The sequence below is a fragment of the Pezoporus occidentalis genome, unplaced genomic scaffold (assembly GCF_034315485.1).
Source record: "Pezoporus occidentalis ecotype Australia unplaced genomic scaffold, CSIRO_AGI_Poc_V1 ctg14, whole genome shotgun sequence".
Taxonomy (NCBI): domain Eukaryota; kingdom Metazoa; phylum Chordata; class Aves; order Psittaciformes; family Psittacidae; genus Pezoporus; species Pezoporus occidentalis.
This window is the reverse complement of record NW_026913209.1, coordinates 5,715,366-5,735,934: the sequence shown is the minus strand read 5'-3', so window position 1 is coordinate 5,735,934 and position 20,569 is coordinate 5,715,366. Positions and strand designations below refer to the sequence as shown.

The following is a 20,569-nucleotide window of genomic DNA, read 5'->3' as shown; positions in this document are numbered from 1 at the left end:
GTCAGAGCAATCACAGAGAACAAGATGAGTTTTTTATTTGAATGTGATGGAAATAAGCAGTGGTTTACAAAACTGTAAATAAGTATATTAAATAAAAAGTATAAGAACAGAAAAAAAATTAGTCAATGTTCTCCCTCTGCTGCCTGAGTGTATCTTGTCTCATATTTAGCTTCACATTAAGACAAACTTTGCACATATCCTAGCTTGGTGAATGGGGAGTTGCAGTCTGGCTCAGCAGACAATGCTCCTGCCTGGCAGTGCCAAAGGTCTAAAAGTTGAAACCTAGCTGCAGTCATGTGTAGGATACATACAAGTCCAACCCCCAGCTAGAACTAGGGTCCCTGCTAATTGGTTATATCCACTTGCACATCTGATTGCCAGCCGTCAGGCACAAAGTATTATTTGTGGTATTTATTAAAGTGGAAGTGCTACAGTCAACTCAGACCTTCAAAGACAGGTGAAATGCTGCTAGATGAAGTGGAAGAACTCCCTGCTGTGCTCCATGGGGTACACATAAAAAGGAGGTGAGAAAAGCTGAGTTCACAGGAGTAACAGAAAAACAAATATATTACGGGATGGATTCTGGCTGAAAAGTGCCCAGTGTCCTTCACTCAACTGTGGAGTGATGCAGGTAGCTAAGGTATTCTCAACAGCCTCTGCACTCAGCTAAGTTTCATGGACTCTAGACCCACAAACTCAGGGAGTAACTTAGGTTGGAACAGACTTCAGGAGCCTCAAAGCAGACAGAGATGTGATGAATCACTTTTTGAGTGTCCTAAGTATTTTAAATTCCAGATACTGCAGTCTAGCAAACCTGGTCAATCTTGTTTCAAAATAGTCTACAAGCATTTATATAAGAAGTGACTGTACCTCTGCTGAGGAGTCAATGCCAAACTCCTGACCAGCAGAAACTGAAAGTGATACAGCAGAGAGCTAGTGGATCCCGCCGTTTGGTTAACACACCTCTAATCAAAGGTGTCCTAGTGAAAGATTTGAACCTGTTTCAGAATGAATAAGCTGCAGAACCTTCTCAGAAATCCATTTTTGTCTGACATTCTTTCTCGAAGCCTCGAAGCCTCCATATGCAATAAATTACATATAATAATAGAACCATAGAATTGTGAAATACCAGGACCTCAGTGATCACCTGGTCCAACCTTTCCTGGCAAAAGCATGGTCTAGACAAGATGACCCAGAATTGAGTCAAGCTGAATTTTAAAAGTGTCCAGTATTGGAGAGATTATTCCAGTGGCTTGTTGTTCTCACTGTGAAAAATTTTCCTTCTGAAGAAGGTTATTTCAAATGAAAGAGATAGCAAAGCACTGGGTTGGAGGCAGAAGACAAAGCTGGGAGCTGCTATTCTTTTTTTTTGGGGGGGGGGGTAAGACTGGAGGAAGCAGAAGGAAATTTTGGGTTGAAGGTTTATTTAATTAAAAAAATACCAATTTGCTCAACTTCCAATCTGCTGAACCAGCCTTCAAAAAAAAGTCTCTTTGGACATCTGAAAGCTGAAGTAGGGGTAGAAAAACTGAAAGCATGAACTGACAATCAGTATTTCTGAACTTAATTATCATACGCATCAACTAATTTCCAAAGGTATTACTTATTTTTTATTGTAGAACTTGCCAAGGTGGTAATAAAAGTCTTCTATGCCTTCCATTGAACCCTTATGTTGCTTTAGTCCCTGTTCATTTTAATAGGCTATTTCATTGAATACAATAATTCAATTAAGAAATTTGGGGCACTATTTCTGAAAATCCAAGTACCAAAAAAATACCTATCAAATAAAAACAAAGATCCTGTCTCAGACAGAGGGTTAACACTGAAACATTCAAAGCAGAAAATTAAGTTTCTTTATACTCCTAAAGACATCCAAAGGTATAAAAAAAAAGTTATTCAGCTTGGTTTATTGCATTTTTCTGATGTGCCCACTTCAAATGGGAATTCTGAAGTTCCTAGGCAAATTATTAAGGGGAGTATCTCTGCCTTTCAGGCCATGAATGAATGGTTTGGTCCTCTGTGACGTTTTCTGATTTAAGGTCAGGTGTGTTATGATGGCTTCAGTCCTGTTTTGGAAGCTGACTTGAATGCTTGGACTGCTTATGTAATGTGTTAAAAGTTCGTCATATTAAAACACTAAATTCCAAGTCTAACAAATACATTTTACCTGGTCTTCAACTTAACACCCTTGACCAAGCTAGCAGCAAATGAAAGCTGGATACAGAAATATATCAGTTCCCAGAGGCTTGCATTTAAAAGACTGCTGTTAAGAAAATGGGATATTATATGTCATAAAATCATCACATAATCAGAGCAATAACAATGAGTTATGGTTTTGGCTCTGATCCATCAAAGTTTCCAGATGCTTTGCAAAATGCACAAAACTACAGTCTGTACTCAGTTACAATAGCTTCAGTTACTTCCCTAGGGTTATGCCAGACTGGTACAGCTGAATGCAAGGTCAGTCCTCATTTGAACAATAAAATATAAAAAAAATATAAAACAGCCTAAGGAAAAAAAATAAAGTTTATTACTCACTAAGCTGCTTCTTAATGTCAACATTAAACACGCAATATATCTGAAAAGAAATGTGTGATTATAAGTAAAATAAAAAAAAAGAATTGTGCTAAGCCCCTCCTGCGGTGCCACCCTCCCAACACTTTCCCTTCTTTGACACGCAAGAATTTCATGAAGTTTAGTGTCAACTTCTCTACTGGAATTTTCAGGGCCCCATGTCGCACAGTCTGAATTTGCCTTCCTGTTGTTTGGAATATGTGCTAAGCATCACACATGTTTCCAAAAGACTCCTTGATGCTTATTAATGGTTTTGAAAATGCATCCTAGTCATGTGCTGAAACCATCTTGAAATGCGTGGCCAAAGCTGAGTGCAGAATTGAAATCGATACATGCAAAAGTGCATTTTGCAAAGGAACTGAAGAGGGTTGCGGTTTTGCGAGCCAGGTGCCTTCTAAGCCCCCAGCACAAACTCTTTCCAAACAAAAAGGGGCATTTTATCCTGCCTACAGCAAAAATTGCTAATAGCAATACATAATTTAAGTTTCTCCCACTGTCATCTACAATGCTCTGTTTGCTGTTTAGCTGATGCCTTCAATATGGACATGTTTTATGTTTTCCTCTTAGAGATTCTTTTGGTGGGTAGCATTGCCTTGTTGGTGTTACAACACTCTGTATGTGAGAGGAAGCAATATTGGGAGTTGCTTATTTCTAAAACCTTATGGTATGTTTTCTCTATCGTTATCAGGAGAGAGTGGGCCTGGGGCAATATGCTATTAGCACCCTGTCAAACAAACTGTGAAGAAGCTCTTCCTGGGCTCAGGTGTGAGGAAGCAGAACAGCTCCCTCTGTTCGAGTACTTCCTGCACAGTCTAGTGAACTGGACAACTAATGTATCTGTCCAGGCAAGGATTCAGAGACTATGTCCTTACATACCATGAAATTTAAGTCCCAGGCAGAAGGAACCAAGTACCATAATTTTGCACTGCTATTAATTGTATTTTGTTAGTTTTGCTCTAAACATGAGCTTTAATTTCTCCAACCGGCTGTGGCAGTCAAAATATAACAGTGGAAGAGTGAGTGCACAAATGAATAGGGTGCAGAAGTGGCAGGCATTATCACAGGCAAGAAACTTTGAATAGCAGAAACAAAATACAGAAATACCAGTGTTAAGTGCACCTGCCAGGGACTGAGATCTACTGCTGTAGATGTCTTTCTCGCCTGGCTATTCTGTTCAATGAATTTGCTACTTGTAGAGACTACTGTAGTACTTTCCTTCAGTCACTATAACCCATCTACAGTATTTGATCTTAAGGTTACTGAAACACAAATAAATTCTTCGTCATATGTTCCTGCCATTTGTTTAGTGGTATATAGTATGCATACTACAGAGATCTACCTGGTACGTCTGTAGGCAGGGACTCTGCCCATGGCCAGCCCTGCCTATAGCTTTCATTTAGATTTGAAGTTTTCAGCCATAAGATTTGAATTTTAGCATCAAAAAAAAAACCAAACCAACAAACAAAACCCACCTCCTCGAAATTGTTCCACACCCTTTAAGGAATGGAAAACTCATGTCCTAAGATTTTAATGCAAAGATTAAAAGACAGTCCTGCATCATGTATCTGCACTTGTTTTGATGTTTTCCTAAGATCAACTACAAATACAGAATTCTTGCTGCATATGTTTTCTCAAATTCTATTGTGGGGTTTCCAGATCCTCATGTAGATCTCAGTTTAGCCTTTGCTCTCATTGCACAATCAGCTAGAGGATTCCAGGTGTTATGTTTACTCCTAAGTTAGGCTTGGCAACTTATGCAGTGCAAAGAGGGCAAAAGTTTGGCATAGGGAAAAAACAAAAGTAATTGCAAACAAAGCAGAACAGTAAGAGGAGTGGTTGATTTGATAACAAAAATTAGTATCTTCAGATTTCTATTAAATGATAGCTCTGTTTTGATTAACTTACAAAAGGAAGAACATAAAATCACATTTGACATATTTGACATAAAATTCGTAATATGCACCATGTAATATTTTACATAATTTTACTATTACAAATAAAATTGCTTCAAACATCATTTGGCCAGGTAGAGCTTTCGTTGACTATACTTTGTCTTGAGTGAAACAGCTACAGAATACTCGAAAGCATTTGATTTTACTACTGCTGGTAAAATATTTTTAGGGAGGAGTTTTAAAGGTACATACAAGATAACTACAGCTAGTTGAGTATTTTGTTACTCTGTTCATTAATGAGTGGAAAAGATATTCATCAGCTGAGGTCTCAACCCAGCTATGGTGCTTACAAGATTAAAATTCAGTCTCTCCAGTGCAAAACATACAAATTGACTACTTGTCCTAATGTTCCAAGACACTGAGCTGATGGAATTGAGGAAAGACACACTGTAAATCCACTAGAGGTACTTTCTTAAATGACACGTCTTTGACCTGTTTTCTCCCAAAACATTTGCTCAAACTTTATTACTTTACCAGCTAATGAAGATTAGAATATTTTTCATTGTGAAAGGAACATCAGCGGTGGACCTAACAGGCATTTTTCACAAATATTTGCCAAACAAAGCAACCAAATATTACTGATGGACATATAGACAGAAAGACAGCAAAACAAAACAAAATATTATATATTCTTTCTTTGTAGTTCTGATCATTCTAGCAGATAATTATGTTCCATCAATCTGTAAAGACTTCAGGAAATGCCAGTGTAAAACTAGTTCAGAAGAGAGGATCCAGGCCCATACGTATGTAAGGAACTCTGATATTTATCAACGGCTCTGGGTAATCAAAGAACCTCCTTCTCCAAATTTCTAATGTAATAATTCACATAAAATTTGAATAGAGCATTTATTTTTTCCTATTTAAAGATCAGGGTGCATTTCAAAAATATCAAAGCATGTCATCGTGAAAAAGAGTAAAATGAATTAGAAGAAAAAAGTCACGAGCCTTGATAGGCACTACAAATATGGTTTTGGTTTAGGAATAAATAAGTACTGACTGTCCTGTTTTAGGACAAATGTGAACATGGATACAATTATACACATCCCAGACTTAATAAATTCTGCTTAAGACTTTGGGCCTGCAAAGATGGAGACATATGGTATTATTCAGAACAAGTTATCCCACTGATTTCAGTGGAAATGTCTGCAGTGTGTGAAGTTAAGCGCACACAGCTCTTAGCAGAAGAATACACTAAATCTTCAAGTTCTCCCTCTGAAACCTCCTTAAGCCATGGGGATTAGAGCTCTCCTCAAGTATTCTCTGGTCTTTTTGCTGTCACCATATTGTTGTTCAGCTCCTGCATTCTATTAGCGTTCCCTTTTGCCTAGAATTTACTTGGCAGATCTTAGAGGTTTTTGGTAACACCATGACCAATTTCCCTCACATACATCCTCTCACTCACAATAAAACTCTGAAGTGTCAAACATCTGTCTCAAAAAAAAAAAAAAATCAGCAGTGACCACCACACAAAAATTGTGCAACCTTTCTGTCAAGCCCTGCACGTCTTGATAATGCTAGTATGGCAAAGTGCATAATAATAATTTTACTTAGGAATGTTTTTATTTTAATTCAAAGGAGAAAAATCCTCAAGCAATTTTTTTTCCGATCCCTTTTTTTCTTTCATTTTCCTCCTCATCTTAATACCATAAAAAATATTAGACTATAAGGCTGTTGGACCAGAAAAGGTATAGCTCAATGAAGACAGATATCAGAAGGATATCATATAGCAACAAAAGGTCATGGGAATTACCTTAACCTATAAGGTGAAAAACATTCACAATTTGGTACAGGTACTGAAAAATAAATATCTAGGTGCCACTTGGGTGCATTAAGGTGTAAAAACTATATTCAGCGTATGCACTTACACAGAACTGGCAAGCGTGAACAGTCCTAGTCTCTTCGAGATCAGCAGCTTGGGGTGAGTTGCAATACTGAGTTTCTGATGAGACAGGAAGTGCTTATCGAGGCAATTGATCCCTGTTCCCTTCCTTTTCAGATACTTTTCACATGGCAGCTCCTAGTAGGTTCCTTGATCTTTTTTCTAAAGTGCTTTCATTGCTGAAGAAGCAAAAGTTGGGACCTTTCCCACTGAAGCACTTCCTTTCCTTGGAAGAACTCAGGCTAAGAGGTCTAAGTGATTGGAAGCAGTCCTAGACTCTTCTACCAGCACAGCATGGTACAGCCAGAAAAGAGCTTGTGCCTTTGTATCCCATTGAGGTCAACAAACAGGGAGCTAAGAAGTAAGCCCACCTTAAGATACCAGGATAGCCACTTCTTTAAAATTTTAAAACCTTTGGGTTTTTTTCTAAATGTTTATTTCTTTGTTGTTCTTCTTTTTCTCTTACACTTGCTATCCATGCTGAAAATACAGTAACACTGAGGAATGTCTGAAGGAAGAAGAAAATAATGGGACAAAAATGAATAGAAAAGAAATCTCTAGCACATGGCTCCAGAGGAAAACATAGGCATTATTTGTATTTCAAACTATCACTGGTAAGACTTGAGGGATGTTGCAGCTGTCTCCAAGCATTTTATAAACCAAAGCATCCTGCAGGACATAGGAGGGGTAGGCATATACAGAACAGATGATTCTAATGAAAAATAAGCCAATTTCTCACATCTGGAACAGGAATACACTGAAGGGTGTGATTAATTTTGAGAAACTCTCAAAACTAAAAATGTGTAGCCAAAACACTGGCCACAGGTTAAGTGAATTACATAGATTCACAGACTCTTCAAATCAAATGACAGCAGATCTTCAGCAGGCAGTAAAGAATGGTCTATTCTGCAGTCTCTTTGAGAAGAATTTTCCCCTTTTTTTAGAAGGTTAGACAGAGAGGGCAACACTCATTTAGCAGCAAAGGAATAACATAATGACAGGGTGACACATCAGCCCACCTGTACCACATATTACTCACATTCTTTACTGAAGCCCAGAGGACTCGTGTGTACAGTGGCTCACTGTCATGGCTGTTTCACTTTTCATGCCATGCTCAGACATTAAGCCACTCACAACTGGTCTTTCTTAAATAAACTCCAGAAGCCTTTGATCTGTTTTCTACAAGGCTTCCCAGCAGATACTGGCATCTACTTTATTTTTCAGACAACACCGATGGAATGAGATTTATGAATAACTTCTGTCCTCTGAAGTAGTCTGGTTGCAACCAGCTGAGCACATGCCACTGAATGGAAGACTCAGGATCAGCAACACAAGTCTGTTTCCTTCCTAAATCTTCTGGAAAAATCTATTTTTCAAGGTGAGAACCACTATCAGTGGGTTCAACACATGAAGGCTCACAGTTTCAGACTGAAAATTCCAACTAAGGGTGACAATAATGCTGAATACTTTAAGGTGCAAGGCAACTTCAGTGTAATGCTTACAGTGAAATTTTAAAATTGATGCATTTTGTTACAAATACAGCCATAAGTTTCAGAGTAGCAAGCATCTGAGTTTCCAGTATTAGCCATAAAAAAAAAAAGAAGTACTAAAAACACTGAAAAAAACTCTTAAATGTCTCATGTTCTAAAATGAACTGGCCCAGTATTGAATACTGTTCTATTTTTTTCTCCATTAGCATATTGTTGTCTCTTTCATACAGAGCTGTGCATGTAAATGAAAGGAGTCTGAGATGTATAGAGACTCCAGCTGGAAAATATGCTTGAATCAACATAAGAAAATGGGAAACAGAACTGTATTTATTAATTATAACTATATCAATGAAAACCACATAAATAAATAAATATACTAAAACTATTGCAATTTCTTTGCAATGGAGTGAAATATGCCCCCAAGCAATGTTTTTCAGCAAATAGGTTGACTGTGTCTAGCTAGAGGGCAAGGATTCACTCCAAGGATGGTACTAAATGCAAAAGTAGGTAAAGACATTTAAAGTTCAAGGTCATTTTCTTCCAGTAACTAGTCAGATGCCTGGGATACCCTTACTGAGGTACTCAGGTGCTCCATTCTGTTTTCTGCAATGAATCCCACCTTTTTTCTACAAACTTAATTTTAACCAGTCACCATTTTTATTGCAATATCCTATGACTAATTTATGAAGATCATTGTAAATGTTTAAATGTGTTTAAATTTGACTAACTAAAAAACCAGATTCACTGGGTAAACTTTTAATTGATAATCTTTAAATTCACAAGCACCTGTAATGGCTGGAGGTTCTTACCCTAAAGGGAACAAGGCTGGCCTTCATTCTGACCTGACTGTGACTACTGTGATGTGACTTATTTAAATTAAGTGCTTCCTTGTTTGTATCTACATACAGTAACCCTGAGCAAAATCAGAAACACTTACACATCAGTTCCATGCTCTTTTACGATGTGTTGCATCATGTTCTGTAAACACTTAACTTGACAACATTCATCATGTGGGTAGCACATTTTATTTGTAAGATAAACAAAATATATTGAAAGCCCATACACAAATAAAGTATTTAATGGCCTGAATTCCAGAATGTTTGCTTGGTAAAGTAACAGTATCTGCTGAGATTATCATGGTACTGTAGTTCTTTCCCCTTACCAAATACATGCAGTAGGAAGTTTTCCTCTGCTCTTTTGTCATCTTCTTTGCTGCTCTCTTATTTCATGACCTCTGAGTTAATCCTTCTATTCTTGCTATTAGCAAGTTTAAGCAGGCAAACTTCAAACAGACTAGTGATGGGTCACAAGGTTTAATGGGCATGCAGATAATCATCTAAATTACATTTCTGGAGCTGATGGGCCAGACAGGCTTAGAGAGTAACTTTACCAGCTTTCACTGTTAATCAGCAAGGATTGTGTGTCTCAGTACATATCTGCCTTTGCCTGCCTCCCTGAGGGGCTGGGTCATACTGACTGATTTTCAAAGGCAGCTGCATTAGCTTTCTTCTCCCACAAAGTGTGTCATGGAGGCCCAAACGACTTGAAAGGTAAATGTGACCACAGCTCAAACACCAAGCACTCTCTTCTCATCAGTGTGGAATTACTGGCCCTCCTTTTACAGATTATGATACTCGGCACAACAGTTGTTGCCAATTTTCATGATCTGTTAACACTTAGGAAGCCTCAGGCTGAAGGCTCTTCTTTCACATCCATTGTGGTATCATCAAGGGGAAAATTCAACAGGCTATTTCACATTTTCTGATGAATTTGAGAGCAGTGTATGAGGGGTACTGAAAATAATAAAGTAATTGAAATGTCAATAGCAAATGCCCTGGATTTAAGCTATGAAACACAAACTGTAGAGAGAATAACAGTTCTCTGTAGGATACAGTTTTACAGCTACAGAAAAAGCCATGGATATATACTGTGAACCTGCTTTTCTTAGTGAAGATTCAAAGCAAAGTGCATAAAATCTGAGCCTCTTTTTTATTTTATATTGGTGGTTGTGTTTTATATCTACCTTGATTCAAAAAGGAACAAGACCAGTGGGTGATTGTCTTCCTGACTTTGACAGAAGCTTGTCCTTCAGCTTTCAGGTGTTAGACTCATCTTGCATAGTAAATACTTCTCGATGATTCATTTTACTGCTCTTTATCAAGTTGTTAAATAAACACAAAATCAGAACAATTAAACTGTGATTAGTCATGCAATAAGCTTTCAGTGTCTTACTTAGGCCAACATCAGCCAATATTAGCACTCCTTAAAACAGTAAAAACCATTTCATGTATTTATATCTGTATACAGAAAAGAATCTGACTAACTAGCTAAGAAGTTAGACAACTTTCTGTTTTGGATCTCAATTAAGAGCATTCTACCAGAAGAAACTACTGAGAAACAAAGTAAAATAATCAAGAACACTGATTTCCTTATTTGCCTTTTGAACTTTGAGAAAGGAAGTTGTTTTCTGACTTTCTCCAGGTTTTCATAGATGAAACTACAAAATATCTATTGCTCTGTCATCTAGGTGCAACTACTTCTGACTGATGTTAGAGAGAGACATGAATTAGCCTCTATATTTTCTGTAATTTTCCAGTCCACGAAGCACACCATTTCTCAACCTTATAAATAAGGGTGACCAAATTTTCCACTTTATCTGGGACAGGCCCAGAGTGCGAGGACTTTGCCATAACACCTTCAGGTCTCAATTTTGTTTCGCATACCCAGAGGCATGGGATTATTCCATTTCCCAGGTTCAGTATAGCAGCCTGAGTAAGTTACTCACTCTTGGTGCCACAGCATCTTTGGCTCTTTCACTATAAAACAAAAATGGTCAAACCTCTATGCCAGATCATGAAACCCACAATAGGATTTCAGTCATGTCACATCCTCTTTACCAACATAATGCACAGGGAGAATGATTTGAATTTCAAATATGCATTGTGAGCATATAGCTGGAAGAGGTGATAGCCTTTATGCAATGCAGCAATAAATCACTTCAATCTCCATTGTTCTATTGTACCATATGGTTGACTTGCAGAACTACCCTTTCTGCTTTTATTTTACCAAATCAGAATTATAAGATTATCATTAAAAGACCAGACAAATTACCATGAAGAGTTGGGGAGTCATAACTATGACTCATTAGTCTTCCCCTTGTACCATCATAACAAGCTATACCTTCTACTCCACAATACAGCTTTCTAATGGCAAAATGTCACCAAAATTTCCACTAAAATCAAAAGCTGAGATGTTCAAAACACAGCTATTATTATTTCTGGAGATGTGATAGTAGGCATACTTTCTTTTCTGTATACTCATTTTTGACAATACATGTTAACAAAATAAGTCTAGTTAGGTCAGATGGAAAGTACATGGAAGCCAATGGGAGTCTTTTCCCTGTTCAAAGGTCTTGAATTAAGGGTATTTTTCTCTTCTTTTACACATGACAAAAATGGGGACAGAAGCTGTGACTAAATCCAAATGACAGTCTGATTGGAGAGTCTCAGAACTGAAGATCCGAGGCTTACTTGCACAACTGTGAACTAAGCAACATACAACTTTTGTTTGACCTCAGCTTGTCTCTAGACAGCTTTACCATGCACCCGTCATGATGTGTCTATGAGAATGACAAAACCTCTTGCAGGCAGAGTAAGCTCAGGTAATAGAAACCATGACACACCACGTCAGCATGGAGCTGGACTGCGCTGGGTGCCAGGCAGCAATGGCACTTTGTTCCCTGTGTTTGTTTTGCACCAGCTCACTCACAGTCGGCACAAGTAGCTCCACAGCCCTCTACTGTCATTGTCAGCAATTTAACCAGCTCTACCATTCACAAAAAAATGCAACTGGGGCACCACGGAGACCTGGTGTGTCACACAAAGCTACTGAAGTTTAACCTTAGAACAGTAACTTTTGCGCCAGTACAAACTGCAATGGCCATTTATAAACCAAAACAGATTCATGTGCAACATATCTGTGGCAAATACTTTGCCCATATGCATGTACTGATTTGTCAGTGACTTATAAACTGGCCATGGTTGTAACACTTCATTTGCTGTCATACAGTACAACTTATTTCAAATTAATGAGCTTTCTTGCCATGAATCAGGTACACTGACAGAATGCAAACACTGACAGCTATTTACATACAACATAAGCTAAATATTTCAGCAAGGCTTTAGAAACTTCAGATGAACTTTTCTTCCTCTCCACCCCCTTCTATATTTACACCTTTAAACATGTCATTGCACTTCCTGGAGCTCATAAATGAGAACAGATTAACTCATACTTTGCACTTCTCATACTTTGGCTCATCCAAAGACTTATAAGGCTTTGCACTTTGCTGGGTGGCTAATTCTTATATCCTGATATTGCACAGTTGGAAATGGAAGCAGGGAATAATAATTGGCTACATCCTGCCTCCCTAATTGATCACAGTTAATGTCGGCAACCAAAGCCTGAAAGCAAAAGCTTGGCCCATCATGGTGACTGAGATGGCTAAGCTTGATTCTACAGGTTCCCTGTGGAATCAATAAGAAACAACAGCTGCTGGAAGGTGACCAAGTACATTACCTGTTCCTCTCCAAAGATCTCGGGGGCCTTCATGAAGTGATATTAATACCGTACACAGGGTATGCCTCAAGAGCACCCAACTCAGGGCTGCACGGTAGGAGCTGCCTCTGCCTGCCCAGGCTCTGGCTCCAGTGGTGCCCTCCCCCAGGCAGGGGCAGTCAGAAGGAAGAAACCTTTCTGTGGTTAGTCATGCTGGGTCAGCAGCACGCAGCCCCAAGCACTCAGCCTCTCAGCTGGCCTCAGGCTGAGACAATTCCAGCATGTACTCTCCCTTTTCCCTAAAGGCACAAAAATATCTGTGCTACTTGGAATCTTCTGCAGAAAATACTACTACCAGTTCCCTAGCAAAATGTAATTGATTCCAGTGATGTTACTGGGCTTGTATTATACTGAAATCATTCAAAATAAGAGCAAAAAAGGAGCATAAGTGAAAATCTATTCTAATTGTATGGGATAATTGCCTGATAACTTAGCACAAACAAAACTCCCTAGCTTACAAAAATTATTTAAAACCAGCTTCTCTGATAAGCTTTTCCAGAGTACAATGTTCTCTCAAGAGCTGAACTGTCTACCCAACATTTACTGGTGTCTCTCTCCTTTCACAGCCACCCACAATGGTTCATTGCTATTGTTTAAAACCGCATTTCAATCCTGTAATTAAAGGCAAGGAACCAGAAAAAAAATAGGTCTGGTCCAGTCTGTACTAGCAGTTCTTTATGGGCTCAGAGATAGCACTGTTTTTACAGAATCTGTATCCACAGCACTGTACCTGTCTCAGCATCTCCCCATCCTAGGAAGCAAGGCATCTATCAGGCTGAAATGTCCAGTCATATGCCCCCACCACCACTAGTGGGATCTTGCTCACTAGCTGCAAACATATGGGTCAGAATTTGACTCGCTGTCATATTTCAGTCATGCAACTGTGAGTTCCTGCTTGGCTAGTTTCCAGGTTGATCTTTATCTTCTGTGTCTTTAATGGGCCATGCACACTCATGGGATGACATCAGTAATTGTATGAAGGGGGAGAACAGCCTGAATACACAAAAGAATGGAATCACTCAGTTCACTGAGGTTTTTTATGGTTTTGCTCCTCATGTAATGATAGACTAACGGCATTTTTGTGTGGCAGGATAATAGCAAAATAACCATTCACGTCAGGAGTCAACTAACTGAGTCTAAGATGGTGTTGTGTTCCTAATAAGACTGTGCTAAGCTGCAAACACATGAAAGAGGGAAAGGAAGGGGAGGAGATACTAAATTTTCCTTTGCTGAGGTAGGAGGTGCTACAGACAACACTGGCTGGTGTCAGTAAATCCAGTGGTGATGAAGAGAGAGATCATTCCTGGTTTAAGAATTTGTTAACTAAGAGTGCTGCCCAAGGAAAGGGAGCAGAGGAAAAGCTAAGCCAGAAAGCTGCCTAAAGCATTCTCTCTTTCTTCAGGGTCTAATTATTATAGCAACCTAATACTTCCTCTGGCTAAAGATCATGAACAAAACTGTTTTTTTTTTTTGGTGTAATCTCAATCATTATTGGCTTAAAATTGTTGAATTGCTGAATCAGCATCACATGGATTGTCTCAAAGCACTGGTGGCAAGTTATCTGTCAGTGATCTTTGTAACACACCCCATTTCCCCTGTACAAAGCATCATAATAATGACAAATGTAGCCACTGCATGGAAACATCCTCTCTCTTCAGTTTCTGCCTAATACTACTGGAGGCATTTCCTGGAAGGTATCTGGTATTAATCTTCCATCACATGTTAAACAGGAAACCTAGCTATATAAAGAAGACTAAGCACAATTGATATAAAATCAGGAGTGTAAGCAAAATGCAGTAAGCCAGAAGACTACATGCTTTTGTCCAAGCAGCTGGACCCAATGTGGAGTTGAGACTCAAAGTTTGAGCTCTGGAATGTGGCATCCCCAAAATGCTGGAGTATGATGATAGTCTTAATCAGGCACAGCCTAATGGAGCTATAGGACAAAACTATGAAGCAAATTTGCATTCCATGCTTAGAGAAAGAGATATCTAAGCAGAAGCAGAGCCAAACTCATTCTTCTGTTGGTTCTTCCCACCTTGTGCCTATTTTGTCTCCATGGCCCAGTAGAGCTTGGCAGATATCTGACTGAACAGTGATTACGGGAATCCATGATTATCAGATCATAGTGCAGACTATGTATGAGGTCAACTGTGTAGGTGAAAGAAGTCAGTGTTTGATTTCTAGGAAAAAAACCAACAGTGTTGCATCAATTACCCCAAAGGACAGATTTATGCTCTATTGAGTTTTTGAGACCTTTCCTTAAAGTAGCAGATACTGGCTGCTGATCATGATTATCAATCCTAACAGCCACATTTCTGATGCTGAGATCCAAAAGAAGTTCAGCACAGAACAGCATACATGTAAAGAAGATCCATCACAATGATTAATTGTTCCTCTGATTCATCTACAAAGCAATGCTTTAAATAATCATGAAAGTCTTGTTATAATTAAAACATGGCAAGCCTTTTTCCTCCAGTGGTAGAGATGTTGACAAAACAGAATATGCTGATTCTACAAAATATTTTGTTCTGAGATATAAACAGAACATGACTTTCTACTTGCAAAGTAGCTCAATGCATTTATTATTTACACCTTTAATTTCTGTATCTTCATATACCTATACTTTTTGAAGCACCAAGTTTTACTGTCATTTAGGTGCTCATTAATTTTATCCTCACAGTGAATTATGACTATCCCATGGTCCCTTGATCTTTAAATACTCTAAAAACCTTTCAAATAGTTTTTAGATTTTCCTGAGCTGTTGTTTGACTAAGAACATTTAGGAAAAATATGAACAATACCAGAAGTTTTACGCAAGTGAATTCACTCACTACCTTTGTCTAGCATATATAATGGAGGAGAATTTAGCTGTAAGTTTCTGTCAGGACAGGTACTCCACCAGTGTAATTTGAAATTGCTCACCTGAAATAAATTGAACCATGCTGACATACAGCAACTGAATATATAAGCCCTCACCTTCCTTTTAATGGCAGTCTCGCTGTACTAGCTCTCTAATAATTTTGTGGCTTTCATCTGAAATTCCTCCAATTTAACAATGTATTCAGTTTGCTATGTAATTGCTCCTCGAGGTTAGGTGAACATTGTTTTGTCTGTCCCGGGGAGTGGGTTGCAAACCCAAATAGTTAACACTTTATTTAATAATTTATTTAATCTATTTAATATTTAATCTGTTAAATAATATGCCTGTGCTTCTAGTACTAGTGTACTTCTAACCTTCTGTGTGTTTTCACTTCTAAATTTCTGCATGAAGCTCCTCCTCATTTGAAACCAGGTCTCTTGTTTCTTCCTGCACAGCTATATATATTCACTTTCAGGAGCTTTAAATCTCAATGTGAATTTATTTTATGAAGAAAGCAGAAGTTGCCTTAAGCAGCATCCACAGCCACTATTCTGTGCCCAGCTGCTCACTCCTGCCCCTGCACCTACCCCTTCATTCGTGCTCACACAGAGAAGCTAGGAACTTTATCCTAGAAACTAGTCCCTTTAAAAAAAATGTTTTTCCATCTAATTCATGCATAGCTGAGGGCAAGGAAAGGGACGCTTAAGTTGGCACTGGTCCTGGAAAACATGACTGTCATATTATGCTGTCACCAGTATTTCTGAAGAAAATTTAGAGTATAGGGTTGAGTATTTCAGATCTAACAATGAGTGGGCTTTTTGCCTGTCCCAGCCACTCCCTCCTTGAAAACAGAGTTAGTATTCTGCACTGCACAATAGCTAAAATCTTTAGCTTAACAGCTGTGCCAATATAAATTTTGAATTTTAATCTCTTTCATCAAGTAACACTCTTTGAATCAAAACATCTTCTTTTGAAGAAAGCATATGCTTATCTTTTTTTTTTTTCCATAATCAGAAAGCTTAAAAAAAAATAAAAAATAAGAACTCCAACAATTTGACTCAACCTACTTTTTATTTTTTTCTTTGAGTTTGTGGCATTTTCTGTTGCTTTCTGAAAAATTCAAAACAACTGAATAAAATTCTTGCCAGTTCTAGATCTGAGAAGGCTAAAGAATGCATGATTGCTCCTACATGGATATTCTTTTATTCTTTGACAGGGATATGAGCTAACTTTGCAAATAAGATACAGTCTGGTTGCTGATATAATTAGGTTGTATATTCAGTTCCAGAGATGCACTTTCTCTGTGTTTTCAAGCAAGTCAAACCCAGAACTTGCAAAAATATTAGCTGCTGCTACAACAAGCCCTGCAAAGCCTGAGAGTCTGTACATGGCATCTGCAATGCCCTAAGGATAGAAGAGATGGGTGGGAAATACAGAAGAGACTAATGTGCTTCCAGCCTGTCCTACTACAGGACAAATTCTTTGTTTCTCTCCTAAGCTTTTCTCATTTCCTTTTATTTTATGGACATTATTTAATAATTGCAAGGTTCTTCGCAATCTCTGCATGAAAGCACTAGGCAAAGTATTAATTCATGTTTCTATAATTCAGAAGTTTTACTTGTACTGTCTGGTCTGAAAGGTGTAACTGTAACAGTAAACAGTTTAAAATTAAGTAAGAACATTTTATTTTCCTTGGGAAACTCATAACTTGAGCTGAAAAAAAAAGTATTCTCATATCTTACATAACAAAAGAAATTACTTTTTTTTTTTTAATTCTTCCTTTCTAAAGGGCTTTTTATCTTTACATTTTAAAGACTAAGATAAAGTTAAATATAGTTATGATATTAGGCCTAGATCTTGTTTTTTCATCCATGGAAGTTTAGTAGACAGAAAAAGAAATCAACATCTTGTTGCTGATATCTTGTTGCCAGCTGCATTACACAGTCAGCAATGCTATACCAGTATCTCATTATCATATCTCATTATCAGCTCTGTTGGACTTCTTATGTTATCTATTAAATGAATACGATGAAACAGTTAATAAAAACATAAGGAAGAATAGGACTTAAGAATAAGGTGTCCTAAAAAAATTAAGGAAGTTTTTAAAGCTGTTCTCCTGTAAGTCTGTTCTCTCAGAGCCGAGAAACCTGTAGAACAGCCAAAGCATCAGCCCACTGCACTGCATTATTCTGGAAAGAGCCTTTTCACATTTTGTGCAAATGCACAAAGATAATGATATGGCTATAAAGTATAATATTAGCTCATACTAGCTCATCACTCATATTGCAAGTGCAAAAGCAAATAAATGACTCTATTACTAAAGCAAAAAAGAAACAAAAAAAACAACAAAAAATACACCAAAACTCCAACAAAAAAACACCATAAAACATGTGGCAGCAAGGACAGTATGGGTACAAAAGTTCATAGTGCCAAACAAGGTTCTCTAAGCACAGTTGCTTTCCATGATTGCAAAGATTAACAATCAAAGAGGTAGCATCCACACATTTCAAGTGAGACATAGATAAATGTTTGCATTTTTAAGATAATGGGCAGTGCAAGGATTAATAAAATATTTTTTCCTTTATGACAGTGTGTACATAGTCTGGGATCTTTCACGTGATGGTAATCCTGATACCCCAGTCCTGATACCCCAGTCTTAAGAGCCCATTGTTTTTTCTGCTTGCTTTGTGTTCTGCCTATCTTGGTATCACAGCTTCACAGGTGATAATGAAATGCACTTCTTTCAAGGACATTTAATTTGAATATTGTCAACAACTGTGCAAAATCAAGTTAAAGCACAAACCAATAACCTCTCCATTTGCAGCCCAAGCAATACTGTCAAAATACAGAACACACAATAAAAAGCAGCCAAAGCTGCTGAAGGTGCTAAGGTTACACCACAGTTGATGCCTACTAATTTTTGATGCCTACACAGGTGATGCCTACTAATTTGATTGTAATGAGGATATTATAACTGATATCAAAAAGCTGAGAAGACAATATTTTTTCCCCTTTTAGAAGCTGCAAGGTTTGGAATGACACACTACTTAACTCCATAGCCTTGAAATTAATCCAGGATTATTCAACTGCATGAGAACTGTTAGAAGACTGGAAACAACATCCCGCACTCTGTCTTTTTATTGTAACCTTCCTTATAATATCATCTTGCAGTGAAACCTGAATATCCTAATGGGATTAAACATGAAAGAAAGTCAGGAAAAAAGTCACTCGATTAGAATTTTAACTGAAGCCTTCTGTGAGAAAGACCACACCACTGTCAGTGACCTTTCTCTCCCCATGTGTGATCCCAGTTGTGCCTAGTCAAGTGCCCAAAGCAGACTCAATCAGTTCATGCTGTATTTATCCTTTAGCTCCTAAAACAGGTGTCTTGTTGTTAAGAGAATAAGCTTTCATGCTATTGATCAGGGTGTATTAACTGACCCTGCAAAAGTGCATAATGTTCTTTGGTATGAAAACCAGAATGTAATGATGCTATTTAAGTATTTAAGACATGAGTTTTGTATTGATAAAAAACATCATAATGAGCAAAATTCTGTTCTAGCAAGTAGGGAAAAGGGGGGGTGGGGGAAACGCAGGCTTTTGAATGTGCTAGAATGCCATTGCTATCTCTAGCTCCAGCCTTTGTTTGTTTTTTTAAATGCACTCTGATAAGTTTGCCTTTATATATCTAAAAAAAAAGTTTTAGAATCTCATACTGTATCTTCACAGCCCTCATTAGATACCACAAGAATGCTTTTCATCTCATTTTTACTCTAAACTCCTGAAGTCCTCCCTTGCTCTGAACAATTATATTAAGTAGGGAGCAGTTATTCACATATGGGCAGAAAACTAAGCTCAACCAAAAGAAACTTCTAAAACACTTTTCATTTTTATCATTCTAGATCTCCTTGCCTTTGCAGTGCTTCAAAAGATTCATACTCAGTCTCATAAATACTATCATAAAACATTAACAGTGTAAACTCTAGTGTGGGAGGATATGTATGAGGTTGAATTCCTGTTCCTACGCCCAGACACATGCTCCAAATGAGGCAACAAGAGGAACTTTCCTCACATCTTTCCAGGCACTGTGTTCTCCTAGTAATGTAGCTCCAGCTCAACCTATTGTTGCTCTCCTTTTCATACTAATTGAAATACCTGAAATGAAATCTTAGGTATTAATTTGTTTATTTTTGTTTTACTGTAGCAACTACTACATCTAGTGCTGAACCAGTACAAAGAGCAAGAAGACAGTCCTTGACCTTTTGTAAGATTAGTGTAAGAGAATAGCTAGACAGCACCATAATCAGATATGCGGATCAGCAGTCAGTAGGCCATGACTACTACATGCATTTTATCTGACAGTTCTGATTTGCAGGTTGAGATAATTATTGTCAACATACAATTTCCTATCAACATTTATAATCTCTTTGGCTCCTGTTTTAAAGCCCCAGTTCTTATTTCTCCTAAAGAAAAAAAATGCCTCTTGAGCTGTCCCAACACATAAAATGCTCTGCCTTCTCCTGCCCTGGTCTCCCAACCTCTTTTGTAGTTTACAGAAAGAAAACAGAGTAGGGACATAAAGTTTACAAGAAGGATGTATTGATACACAAAGATCCTCACAAAGAAGGTAAATTAGACATTTGACATGAACATGAATGACAGTTTCAACACTATGGTTTTAAAAATCCGCTTCCTGGTTGCAGAATTAATTGTGATGAAATATATTCATCCTGATGCTCTAATAATAGGAGCACATTTAATCTGCCTCTTAATTCACCAAACCTTTTAATCTGCCTAAAATTCCATAGACAAAAGCCTTTGATTATGATTTACCATGTCACTTCCCTCTTTGAATCAACTGGCTTATCTTTGCCCACCATATCAAGTACCAAAGTTTAGTGCTCAAACTCTGTAATATAAACAGCACTGCTTCAGTGTGTCCCAGGTTTTCTGTCTTACAAAAAATGACACCATAGTTTCATGAACAGAAAGCTTCACTGTTCCTTTCTGTCATTATCTTTCTTCCAATTCTGTGTCTAATTCAGACTCGGCTCCCATTTTTTCATCCAAGAGTCCCACTGTTTCCTAAGGACTGTTATTTGTTAGGAGTCATTTATTTGCATTCCCAAACTTATATTTGGATAAATGTGATGTAAGCAACAACCATCCCTTCCTAAGGAATCATCAATGGTTTTTT

At 37.8% G+C, this 20,569-nt stretch overlaps 1 protein-coding gene across 1 annotated transcript in view; it reads right to left on the bottom strand.

Annotated features, from left to right (window-relative positions):
• The window catches only part of CPED1 (cadherin like and PC-esterase domain containing 1), a 160,011-nt gene that overhangs the window by 55,740 nt on the left and 83,702 nt on the right, over window positions 1–20,569 (bottom strand). The window lies entirely within an intron of this gene.